General features: G+C 44.7%; 2 protein-coding genes across 3 annotated transcripts in view; one reads left to right on the top strand and one right to left on the bottom strand.

Moving 5' to 3' along the window:
- The window catches only part of RCN2 (reticulocalbin 2), a 1,080,843-nt gene extending 1,068,092 nt beyond the window's left edge, over nucleotides 1-12,751 (top strand). Inside the window, exon 9 of the transcript XR_014555155.1 lies at nucleotides 11,321-12,751. The gene's annotated coding sequence lies outside the window, so the exon portion shown is untranslated. The remainder of the gene's footprint in view (nucleotides 1-11,320) is intronic.
- The window catches only part of LINGO1 (leucine rich repeat and Ig domain containing 1), a 696,168-nt gene that overhangs the window by 560,046 nt on the left and 122,834 nt on the right, over nucleotides 1-13,288 (bottom strand). The gene's annotated exons all lie outside the window — the stretch shown is intronic.

Here is a 13,288-nt window from a genome sequence, read left to right as displayed (position 1 = left end):
GAGAGGAGCCACCATCAGAAATCTCAAGGGTTGTTATGTGAAAGATGGAACAAGCTTGTTTTCTGTTGCTTCAGAGGGCAGGACCTGAACCCATAACTTCAAGTTACAAGAAAGGAGGTTCCAACCAAACACCAGGAAGAACCTTCTGAGAGCAACAACCATTTGACAGTGGAACAAACTCTCTGGGATCATGGTGGACTCTTCTTTCTTGGAGGTTTTTAAGCAAAGGTTGGGTGGCCATCTGTCAGGGATCATTTTGCTGTGATTCCTGCACTGCAGATCAGACTAGATCACCCTCGGGGTACCTTCCAACTCTATAATTATATGATTCTGTGATACCACATCACCAGCCATGCCACTTCTATGTTTGCAGTAGCATACCGTAATACATGGTATATGAGTTGTGATCTAGGTATTGTCCTGTCCTAACCACAAGTGGTAACTGGAACTCATGAGGAAGGCTTCACCCAAGGATAAGGAACCCATGACCAAAAGCACAGTTGGACTGCAACTGCCATCATCCCTGAATATTGGCCATGTTGGCTAGGACTGATGGGAGTTGGAGTCCCACAACATCTGGAGGGTGACATGTTCCCCACCCCAGGCATAGATAAGCAGGTGACAAGTGGGGGCAGGCTGGGGTTGCAGGACCAAGCAGACAACATGCTTTAACAAGACCTGGACCTCAGCTGAGGCCTTTTATTCCTCTTGGACAGTGCTGCCCCCCCCACCCCCAAGGTTCCACTCCCTTCGTGAAGAAGACAGAGCCTTAAAGGCATAGCTTTGTGGTCAGGAGTTGTTCAGCCTGGTGTAGAAAGTCAATCCCTTAGGAGGATCTAGGATCTCAGAGGGTGAGACTGGACATCCCAGTTTGGGACTTGTGGTTCACGGAGCTCTTTGTCCTTAGGCTCAGCACTGGTGTCTGGGTCTGGATTCAGCATCTCTACTGCATGCAGCACAAGTCTTCCTGATCCAGCTAACCCCTCCATCTCCGGGTGCACCCACAAAAATGCAAAACAAACCCCCCAGAGTTATGACTAGTATGTAGTGGACCAATTGCCCAGATATTTCGACACCAATCCAAATTCACTGTTGCAGCCAAATGTGTGCAGATATTATATACTTCTGTTCCCACACAAGGGAAGCCATCATACCCTGTTCATGAACTTCCAGTGGCATTTGACTGGCTGCTTTTCGAAATAGGATGCTGAATGCCTTTGCATGCACAGAGTTCCAGGTTCAGACCCCAACATCTCCAGTTAAAGGAGCTCCATACTCAAGGGCTGAGAGAGTCTCTGCCCCATTCCTTGGAGAGTCACTGCAGGTTAAGAGTAGGCTCAATACACCCTTGTGTGACAGAGAATAAGCCTGCCTTATGCTAATATGGCTGGATGAACCTTGCACTTTTCCATCAAGGGAATCCATCATTCTTTTATGGTTTTTCAAACTTGCATACTAAGCACAACTCCCATCACAATACAATGGTGATGTCAATGAGCCCTTGCACTAAGAACAGCCATTCATGTGGTGCAGTCCTAGCACAAGAGCTAGACCACTTCATTCATTTATTTCTCCCTCCAGGCAGAAAGCTCAGTGCCACCAATTAAGATGTGCTCTTGAGCGCGTAATTTGCCATGCACATTCTGAGGTTGGTGGTGCAGTTGCTAGAGTAGGCTGTACCAGGGAATGCGTGAGCACTGATTCTATTCTAACTTTCCCCTCTCTCCCATGTGTGCCTCTGTGTGTGTATTAGTTCAAACTGCAAGATGTATCAGAAAGGCTGGAAGAACAGGATACTCCCAAAGCGTATAGACAAATCCATTTAATAAGCTCACAATAGCAGTCTAAATATTGAAAATGTCTGCAACGCAGAAGGTAGAAAATAATCCTCCCTCTCCTCCTCCCCCTATGCCACTGGGAAGGGTGATGAGGAACAATGTGTTTAAACAGAAAAAGGGGGGGGGGGTTGATTTAGTTTAATCCAAAGGGTGAAACTAGGCATTGTAAGGGATGTGTGGCTGCTAGCAAAATGCATAGCCTTCTGTCTTTCTTGCCAATAAATTGTATGACTGCAGGCTGAGGCAATCCTCCCCCCCACAAGAATATGATGCCCCTTCAAAGCTGGCAGATTTTTGTGGGCATCATTTTCATGGCTGGAGATGGGTGGGTGAAAGCCAAGTATTCCCCATAATAGCCACATTTAATAATAATAATAATAATAATAATAATAATAATAATAATAATAATAATAATAATAATAATACAGAGTACTCAAGGTACCTTCCAACTCTACAGTTCTTTGATTCTGGGCCCCAACCAGCTTGGCCAATGGTTGGGAAAGATGGGTGTTGTAGTCTAGCAGCACCTGGAAGGCACGACATTGGCTGAGCCCTCCCCAGAATGCTGTGCTCTCAGGACCTGCTTTCAGGCTCCTCATAACAGTCATCTGGGGGTCCACTGTGAGAAGAGGATGCTGGACTAGATGGGCCGTTGCCCTGATTCAGCAGGGCTCTTCTCTCGGAAATAGAAATTCGCCAGGCACCAGGTGCGTTTTGCTACTGACGTGGGTGCAATTGCAGCCACATGGAGATCTCTGGATGCCAATTGGCAACTGACATCTCCGTCTGGCTAGCCTCTCCAGCTTTCTTAAGCAGATAAGCAGAAGAGCTTGCTTATTGCATTTCTAGCCCAACTTTTTCTCCAAGGAATACATGGTTCACCCTCTTCCTACAACAACCCTGTGAGGTAGGTGAAGAGGCTGCGACTGACTCCAAGGTCACCTAGTGAACTTCATGACTGAGTGGGGATTTGAACCCTGATCTCCCAGGTCCTCGTCCAACACTCTAACCACTATGACACACTGGCTTCCTAGAGGACTTCTGCTGTTGGAGCTCTACAAATTTAGTAGGTAAATAAATATGGGAAAAGCAAAACGTCACTTAGAGAAGTTTCCTTGATTTTTAAAAATTAGTATTCTGGTTTATTTTATTTGATGTTTTAATGTGTTGTAAACTGCTTTGAGATTTTTTTTCTTTAAAATATAAAGTGGCATATAAATGAAATGAATTATAAAAATACAGTGGTACCTCGGGTTAAGTACTTAATTCGTTCCGGAGGTCTGTTCTTAACCTGAAACTGTTCTTAACCTGAGGTACCACTTTAGCTAATGGGGCCTCCCACTGCTGCCGCGCCACCGCCGCATGATTTCTGTTCTCATCCTGAAGCAAAGTTCTTAATCTGAGGTACTATTTCTGGGTTAGCAGAGTCTGTAACCTGAAGCATCTGTAGCCTGAAGCGTCTGTAACCCAAGGTACCACTGTAATGAACTTTATTGGGGGGAAATAGTGCCTTGATTCCGTTGTGGCAACTGCAACCTAGGGCTGAGGTGCCATTTGGCAATCAGCTTTAATATGTGACTTTCTAACACTGCTTCTTATGTTCCTGCTTTGGATCCCCTTACTGTAAGGAGAGAGCAAGAAACATGGGCTTCAAGATGGTGCTCTTTGGTCACAGAGTGTCATCCGGAAACCATTCAGCAAGAGAGAAGGAGATTCTAAGGTCTCTGCATTCTCCTTGCCCTTTAAAAAGTCCCTCTCGAACAAGACCATTGAAAATAAATTTCAGTCTAGCTCCATGCACCAACCTACGTGATGCATAATATATGCACCAGAGAGGGAAACATAGAAAGCTCCATATTACAGGCAAAACAAGCTATGGATGGACAGTGTACAATATACACAGTTCTACAAAGCACAAGACACAGCTGGGAGTAATTAATGGCAAAACCCACCTCTAACCTCATACTTAAAAGATGGAAAGGTTCTACTCTTTTTTATGCATTAACACAAAGAGGGAAACAGCATGGAAGACCAATATGTGACAAGAGTACCACAGCTAGCATATGCAATGGGAACCTAAGGCACATCAGAGCGACAGGGACCAAGTGTTTGAGTATGGGATGAAATCAGGGCAGACTTTCCAGGTTGTGCTATTGCTGAATCCTTGTGCTGGAGCCACAACAAGTCATAGTGGCTGCATTTTATTGTGTAAGAGCCAGTGTGGCATAGTTGTGAGCGTGTCAGACAGGACCTACAAGACCAGAATTCAAATGGCATGTAAGGCTAGGATTGTTTCATTGGCTTTGGGTATTGGCAGCATGAATGAGAAAGGGCAATGGCTGCTAGAGCTGTGTTCGTATCACAGCCTCTGCATCACAAACACTTTCATTTTTCTGTTTTACAGTTTAAAGTACACATTTTTACATCCTTAAGATATCAATGACTTCCCTTCTTCTTTTTCCATGGTTCATTTTACATATCATAAATCCCTGCATATTTTACAGAAACTATACTATTCAGTATTCCATTATTACAACCATCATAACTTATTTACACTGTTGAATTCACCTTAATGCTGCCAACATTTTCAGCTGTACACAGTTATTTTCCATATATTCAATAAAAGTTTTCCAATATTCTCTAAATGTATGTTCTTCTTTTTCTCTTATTCTATATGTTAAGTCTGCAAGCTGTTTGCATTTCCAGCACTTATCTGATTCAGTCTTATACATCTTAGCAAGCCTACTCAGAGTTAAATACCATCTGTAAATCACTTTCAAATAGTTCTCCTTCAAAGAATAATATGCTGTGAACTTCAAAGCACATTTCCAGAGGTTAAAATCTTTTTGTGACCTATATCTATTGCCCAGTGTGTCACTGAGGCTTTAACAAGCTTGTCTTTTGTTTCCCACTCTAATAACAGATTATATATTTTGGACAAAAGTTTCTCTTTTTTTGGTAAAAGTTCTTTTTTGAACTGTGAGCTTTGGTCCAGAAAACCATTTTTTTCCTATCTAATTTAAACATTTCATGTAACTGATGGAATATGGTTCATAAACTTTTATAAATTTTTGCCTTCTCATACCAAAGACATTCATGCCAGCCAAATTTTAAATCATGACATTCTAAGTCCAGGATGTCTGCATTATCCAATATAATCCATTCTTTTAACCAACACAAATAGGCTGCCTCATAATAAATCTGCATGTCTGGCAGGACTCTGCCAGACCCACAAACACTTTCTTTCACTACCAGGGCAAAACGGGAAGTGCCCTGGAGACATCAAAAGCCAGGTCACCAACACCAGCCAGACTTAATGGTCACCAGAAAATCAGCATTGAAATGTGGGAGAGGATCCCAGCCTAGCTGTGTTTTTTGCCCTGGGTGAAGCCTCCAGAGGGGCACCATCTAATAAAAAACAATAACCAGGAAAGGTAATGCAATTGCTCATATTTCAATTTCCAGTCTCTCTGTGTTACAAATCTTCAAGGCTGTTTTCTAAAAGGAGATCACTTTCCCTACATCATGAAATGATTCTTCCTATTAGATTATGCACAGCAGAAGGAGCATGTCAAGAGTTTAATGTTTGCCTATTTCTGTTGCTTATAGTTGCAAAAGTACCATAAAATGTTATTTTACATAAAATGTAAAAGTTAGATGCAACTATAAATGCAAATTTTATATGCCTGTTGTTTTTGTCCATGGAGTTTTCTTGGCAGGGATACTGGAGTGGCTTGCCGGTTCTTGCTCCAAGTGGATCACTTTTAGTCAAAACTCTCCACTATGACCTGTCCATCTTGGGTGGCCCTGCATGGCATAGCTCATAGCTTCTTGGAGTTATTCAAGCCCCTTTGCCACAACAAAGGCAGTGATCCATGAAGGAGATCCATGAAAGACCCTGATGTTGGGAAAGATGGAGGGCACAAGGAGAAGGGGATGACAGAGGACGAGATGGTGGGACAGTGTTCTCGAAGCTACTAACATGAATTTGACCAAACTACAGGAGGCAGTGGAAGACAGGAGGGCCTGGCATGCTCTGGTCCATAAGGTCACGAAGAGTCGGACACGACTAAATGACTAAACAACAACAATAAATGCAAATAAGTCACACTTAGATATATTGTTTGCAGGTCCTGCTTGGGAGTTTCCCAGAGGCATCTGGGTGGTTACTGAGAGAACAGGATGTTGGGCCAGATCCAACAGAACTCTTGTGATGATATTTTGGTATCCTCATTGCTGAAAAAAATAACTAAGCTTGTGGGGAAGCATTTTGATCTTGCCATACTCCCAACAATGTCATCAAGAGGACTGGCTCTGTCTTTAGACAGGGTGTGGCAGCAGCCTCGGGTGAGCGGCTGGGAGGTGCTGGAGGACAGATCTGCATGGGTGTGCTGCATGGCTTGCCTTCTGCCCCCTAAGTTAGCCTCCTGCCCTCTGGCACAGTGCTAGGCATGTCTCCAGTCCTGGAGTCAGTTTCGCCTGCTAGTCTGGCTGACTTCTGGATAAGGAATAGGAAGGGGGTTGCTGTCTTGTTCCTTGACTCAGGCAGCAAAATGTCCTCACCTGGCCCTGGCCTCAGGGACCAACTGCCAGAATGGGTTTGGGAGGAAATCAGCTATTTCCCTATTTTGTGAGGAGGGGAGGAATAGTTTGGTTTTCTAACTGCAATTGCAAATCAAGCAAAGTAGAGATTGCCCATCACAAAGAGCAACAGGTTGCTGGTTGCAGATCATCATCCGCTGAATAAAAACAAACTGGGCCTGCAAATGGTTTTGGGGCTTTATGAACGATGCTAGCCATAAATAGGAAGATTTAATGTTATTACAGGAGAGGATTAATGGCATTATGAGGAGCATAAATCTGAACAGGGGGCACCCATGTCACTCTGCCACTTTCAGATCGGCAGAGCTAGGCATTCTTCATCACCATGCTCAGTTTTCTGAATTCACACTACACACCCCTGGCTTGCTATGATTTTTGGGAAGTCACTAGTTTACACCAGGCATCCTATTGTGAAGAACCAGTTTTCTGAGTGCATGTTCTGGAAGTTGGGCAATAGGGGCAGTACAGGATTCCTTTTGGTGTACCGACCTCCCCGCTGCTCCAAGGATTCCCTGCCTGAGCTGCTTCAGGTCATGGTGGATGTGCTCCTGGAGACACCTAGTTTGGTTGTCCTATGGGATTTTAACATCCATGCAGACACAACCTTACAAGGGGCCACTTGGGACTTCATGGAAAGCATGGCCTCCATGGGGCTGTCCCTGAATAGATTTGGCACAACATAGTCATGGACATGCCATAGACATGGTGTTCACCTCTACTGATGTGGGTGATCTGACATTAAGCAAAAGTGAAACAAAAGAAGTGCCATGGTTGGATCACTTTCTGGTACAACTGGACTTCTCTGTGATCCTGAGAGAGGGCAGGAAAGTGCTAGAGTCCTGTCTAGTTGAGTTCCATGGGATCAATTCTAATCTGTTACCTCCGAGGATGTGGACAGGCTGCTTGGACGAGTGAAACCTGCCACCTGTCTCATTGATCCTTGCCCATCCTGGCTAATAAAAGCGAGCTGGGAAGGGCTGGGCGATGGGCTCTGTGGGGTGGAGAATGCTTCCCTCTGTGAGCCTTCCTAGACCCGCTGAAAGAGGTGGTTATTCAACTGTTTCTTTAAAAAAAAATAAAAAATGGACCCAGCCAATATGGCCAACTGGAGGGACAAGGGCGGCGCTGTGGTCTAAACCACTGAGCCTAGGGCTTGCCGATCATAAGGTCAGCGGTTTGAATCCCCACGACGGGGTGAGCTACTGTTGCTCAGTCTCATTAATGTTTGATGTTGTGCTTTTAATTCTATTGGGAGCTGCCCAGAGTGGCTGGGGAAACCCACCCAGATGGGTGGGGTATAAATAATAAATTGTTGTTGTTGTTGTTGTTATGATTCTCTCCATCTGGCTTCACTTGCTTTCATGTTAGGCTGAGTGAGGAGCCTACCTCGGACAGCTGGCTTTGGGTGTCACCAAATGGCAGCAGATTGTTAGTTCTTTTAATTTTTACTGTTGCATTGTTATTTCCAGGAATGTGGAGGGATGCCTCTGTGCCAAAGCAACTCAACCAATCTAGGTACCTATGCAATTTGATGCAGACAGTGAAGCACCGTTAGCTGCTGTGTCTCGGCTGGCTCTCAGAATATGGTCCATCTTCTACAACAAAGGTGGGGGACCCTCCCAGTTGGGAGGCAGAGAGTGGTCAGAACAAAATGTTGCACATGTCTCCATGCTGCTTTTTGAACAAGGATGAGTAAATTGTGTTCCCTTTTCCTCATATGTTAATGGACTCCAATTGCCACCAGTCCCAGGCAACAGCTGGAAGGCACCACAACCCTTTAAATGTAAAAACCCCGGTTTAAAGAAAATAATGGAAAAACACAGTTAGGAACAGAGGAAGCTGAGTCACACCTTATACTAAGCCAGCCCACAGCTCAGTAATGTCTATACTGACTGACAGTGACTCTCCAGGGTTTCAGCCCTACCAGGCATTGAACCTGGGACCTTCTGCATGCACAGCAGGTGCTCTATGACTGACATGCAACCCTTTCTCTGAAATCAGATTTCTGGTGCCATACCACATTTGAGAAATTCAGACCTGAAGTAGATGTTTTTCAGGTCCCAGCAGAGACCAGAGACTTTGCCAGTTGATTACTCCTTCTTTCTAAATGCTTCAATTTTGGAGAAGGACACTAGTTCAGTGGTGGAGCATATGCCCAGCATAGAGAAGATCCCAGGTTCAATTCCTGGCATCTCTAGGCAGGGTTTAGGACAGGTGCACTGGGTTCTGCTCAATGTTGTGGGCGCCTGGCGTGTGTGTGTGTGTGAGGGAGGGCCCACTGGAGCCCGCCTGGCTGTGGAATATTGAGGGGGCCTAGCCCCCTCATTGGAAATTTTGTGAGTGCCTGGGCACCCATGGCCCCGCAGAGAAGGCACCAGCGGCTTAGGAAAACCTCTGACTGAAATTCTGGAGAACTGCTGGCAGTCAGTGTAGGTCAGTGGTGGCCAACATACTCCCTTGTAGATGTTGTTGGACCCCAAATTCCATCAGACACAGCCAGCATGACCAATGGTCATGAACTCCAAAACATCTGGAGGACACCATGTTGGCTATCCAGCACTGCACTTGAAGGACCAATGGTTAAATATGGCAGCCTTTAAACTTCAGATTTGGTAGGGAGGGCTCCTGGATCCATTCCAGACTTGACTCAAATTCAGGAAATGCGGGTGTTTGAACTCTGAAAACATGGAGTTGTTTTAAGTCTATACTGTCCAGGTTCATATTTACTACATTGGTAAGGATACATGGTTAGTAAAATAATAACCTGTTTTGCTATAAAGGCAGCAGAAAACACATATTAATGGATTCCATTATTCCTAAGAAAGCCCCATTTATTGTTGTAAAGGGAAATCCAACTGGAATTAAGATACATGGACCTTGGCTATCGATCAGATTATTAAGCAAAGAGACTTTCCCCCCTCTTGTTGTTCCTATGGGTTATGAATTACTATAACTGCAACTAATTATTATTACGCCCAACTCTGGCTTTCCCCTGTTGATGTTCTGTGAGCTTCACCCATTCATCATGGATTACAACAGGACCTCATTAGCTTAAATTAATATAGAGCCTAGCAGGCAATTGTTTATTAGTACTTTTGAATTAAATGACCTGTGCCTTAAGTTTCTTGTTCCCATCAGGTTTGAATTTCAGCTACACATTTAAGTATTTATCCTCTGGCTCATGCACTGGCCTTTCTTTGGCAAGCTATGCTTGGAGTTGGTGAGTTTCTGCCTTTGCTAACCTGCTGAGCCCCACAATTCTGTGGACTCCATCTCCCATCGGTCACAGCCAGGAAGGCCAATTGTCAGGGATTATGGAGACCAACAGCATCTGGAGGCAGGGGCATTGGGGGCGGCGGGTGCCAGGGGGCTGTTGCCCCGGGTGCACAATTTTTCTGGGGACATAGAATCATAGAATCATAGAGTTGGAAGAGACCACAAGGGCCATCGAGTCCAACCCCCTGCCAAGCAGGAAACACCATCAGAGCACTCCTGACATATGGTTGTCAAGCCTCTGCTTAAAGACCTCCAAAGAAGGAGACTCCACCACACTCCTTGGCAGCAAATTCCACTGTCGAACAGCTCTTCTTACTGTCAGGAAGTTCTTCCTAATGTTTAGGTGGAATCTTCTTTCTTGTAGTTTGGATCCATTGCTCCATGTCCGCCTCTCTGGAGCAGCAGAAAACAACCTTTCTCCCTCCTCTATGTGACATCCTTTTATATATTTGAACATGGCTATCATATCACCCTTTAACCTCCTCTTCTCCAGGCTAAACATGCCCAGCTCCCTTAGCCGTTCCTCATAAGGCATCGTTTCCAGGCCTTTGACCATTTTGGTTGCCCTCCTCTGGACACGTTCCAGTTTGTCAGTGTCCTTCTTGAACTGTGGTGCCCAGAACTGGACACAGTACTCCAGGTGAGGTCTGACCAGAGCAGAATACAGTGGCACTATTACTTCCCTTGATCTAGATGCTATTACTCCTATTGATGCAGCCCAGAATTGCATTGGCTTTTTTAGCTGCCGCGTCACACTGTTGGCTCATGTCAAGTTTGTGGTCAACCAAGACTCCTAGATCCTTTTCACATGTACTGCTCTCAAGCCAGGTGTCCCCCATCTTGTACTTGTGCCTCTCATTTTTATTATTTTTTTTGCCCAAGTGCAATACTTTACATTTCTCCCTGTTAAAATTCATCTTGTTTGTTTTGGCCCAGTTCTCTAATCTGTCAAGGTCGTTTTGAAGTGTGATCCTGTCCTCTGGGGTGTTAGCCACCCCTCCCAGTTTGGTGTCATCTGCAAATTTGATCAGGATGCCCTTGAGTACATCATCCAAATCGTTGATAAAGATGTTGAATAAGACCGGGCCCAAGACAGAACCCTGTGGCACCCCACTAGTCACTCTTCTCCAGGATGAAGAGGAACCATTGATGAGCACCCTTTGGGTTCGGTCAGTCAGCCAGTTACAAATCCACTGAGTGGTTGCATAGTCAAAACCGCATTTTACCAGCTTCTTTACAAGAATATCATGGGGCACCTTGTCAAATGCCTTGCTGAAATCAAGGTAGGCTACATCCACTGCGTTCCCTTTATCTACCAGGCTTGTAATTCTCTCAAAAAACGAGATCAGGTTAGTCTGACATGACTTATTTTTCAGAAATCCATGCTGACTATTGGTGATCACAGCATTCCTTTCTAGGTGCTCACAGACTGTTTGCTTAATGATCTGCTCCAGAATCTTCCCTGGTATTGATGTCAGACTGACTGGGCGGTAAATATTTGGGTCCTCTCTTTTCCCCTTTTTGAAAATAGGGACAACATTTGCCCTCCTCCAGTCTGCCAGGACTTCGCCTGTTCTCCAGGAATTCTCAAAGATGACTGCCAGTGGTTCTGAGATCACATCTGCCAGTTCTTTTAATACTCTTGGATGCAGTTCATCTGGCCCTGAAGACTTGAATACATCTAGACTAGCCAAGTATTCTTGTACTATCTCCTTAGTTATTCTGGGCTGTGTTTCCTCTGCTGAATCATTTGCTCCAAATTCTTCAGGTTGGGCATTGTTTTCTTTATCGGAGAAGACTGAGGCAAAGAAGGCATTGAGGAGTTCAGCCCTTTCTGTTTCCCCTGTTTGCATTTCACCATCTTCTCCTCTGAGTGACCCCACTGTTTCTTTGTTCTTCCTTTTGCTACGAACATACCCATAAAAGCCTTTTTTGTTGCTTTTAACCTCTCTAGCAAGCCTGAGTTCATTCTGTGCTTTAGCTTTTCTGAGTTTGTGTCTACATGTGCTGGCTATTTGTTTGAATTACTCTTTGGTGGTTTCCCCCCTTTTCCATTTTTTGTACACATCCTTTTTTAATCTTAACTCAGTTAAAGGTTCTTTAGATAACCACCCTGGCTTCTTTAGGCACCTTCCATTTTTCCGTCTCATTGGTATTGCCTGAAGTTGTGCTTTTACTATCTCCCTCTTAACAAACTCCCAGCCATCATGAACTCCCTTTCCTTTTAGTATTACTGTCCATGGGATCTCACCCAGCACTTCCCTAAGTTTTATGAAGTCGGCTTTCTTAAAGTCAAGAAATTGAGTCCTAGTATGCTTGGCTGCTCCTTTCCGCTGTATAGTAAACTTCAGAAGAGCATGATCACTCGTGCCTAATGATCCTTCCACTTCTACCCCACTAACCAGATCATCAACATTGGTTAGGACCAGATGTAAAATGGCTGTTCCTCTTGTTGCTTCTCCCACTTTCTGGAAAATGAAGTTGTCTGCAAGGCCAGTGAGGAATCTGTTTGACCTTAGGTTCTTGGCTGAGTTTGACATCCAACAAATATCTGGGTAATTGAAGTCCCCCATTACTACTATCTCCCTTCCTTTTGCATGCTTGGCCATCTGTTCCAGGAAGGCATCATCTATGTCCTCTGTTTGGCTTGGGGATCTATAGTAAACTCCCACAATGAGGTCACAGTTATTCTTCTCTCCCTTAATTTTGACCCAAATGCTCTCACTTTGGCTTTGAGGTTCTAAATCTTGGATCTCTTCACAGGTGTACACATCCCTGACATGTAACGCCACTCCTCCTCCTTTCTTGTCTGGTCTGTTTCTCTGAAATAGATTGTATCCCTCCATTATTACATTCCAATCGTGGGACTTATCCCACCAGGTTTCAGTGATGCCTATTATGTCATATTTAGTTTGCTGTACCAAGAGCTCAAGCTCATCTTGTTTATTTCCCATGCTTTGCGCATTAGTGTACAGACATTGAAGTCCATTAATCATTCCCCCGTGTCTCTTATTTAAGGATTTTTTCCTCCCACCACCAGGTCTGCGTGCTGTTTGCTTCATTTAGTCTATGACATTAGGATGATCATCTTCATCAATTGATAGACTCCTACCTTCAGGAGCACTGTCTCCCTCCCCCACTTTAGTCAGTTTAAAGCCCTCCTGATGAGGTTTCTGAGATTTTTGGCAAAAACATTCCTCCCAACCATTGTGAGGTGCAGCCCATCGCTTGTCAGAAGTCCATCTTTAAGAAACTGCAGTCCGTGATCTAAGAATCCAAACCGTTCCTGTTTACACCATTTGCGAAGCCAGCTGTTCACTTCCACTATTTTCCCCTCTCTCCCTGGGCCACGTCGTTCAACTGGGAGGACAGATGAGATGACAATTTGTGCATTTAATTGCTTCAATTTCCTGCCCAGAGCCTTGTAATCTCTTCTGATCTTCTGGAGGCTATTGCTTGCAGTGTCATTGGTTCCCACATGAACCAAGAGGAAGGGGTATTTGTCAGTGGGTTTTATGATTCCTTGCAGTCGTTCAGTTACATCTTGGATCTTAGCCCCGGGGAGACAGCAC

The sequence above is a fragment of the Podarcis gaigeae genome (genome assembly GCF_964106915.1).
Source record: "Podarcis gaigeae genome assembly, chromosome: 9".
Taxonomy (NCBI): domain Eukaryota; kingdom Metazoa; phylum Chordata; class Lepidosauria; order Squamata; family Lacertidae; genus Podarcis; species Podarcis gaigeae.
Note: the sequence above shows the minus strand (reverse complement) of the source record. Positions and strands in the feature narration are given on the sequence as shown.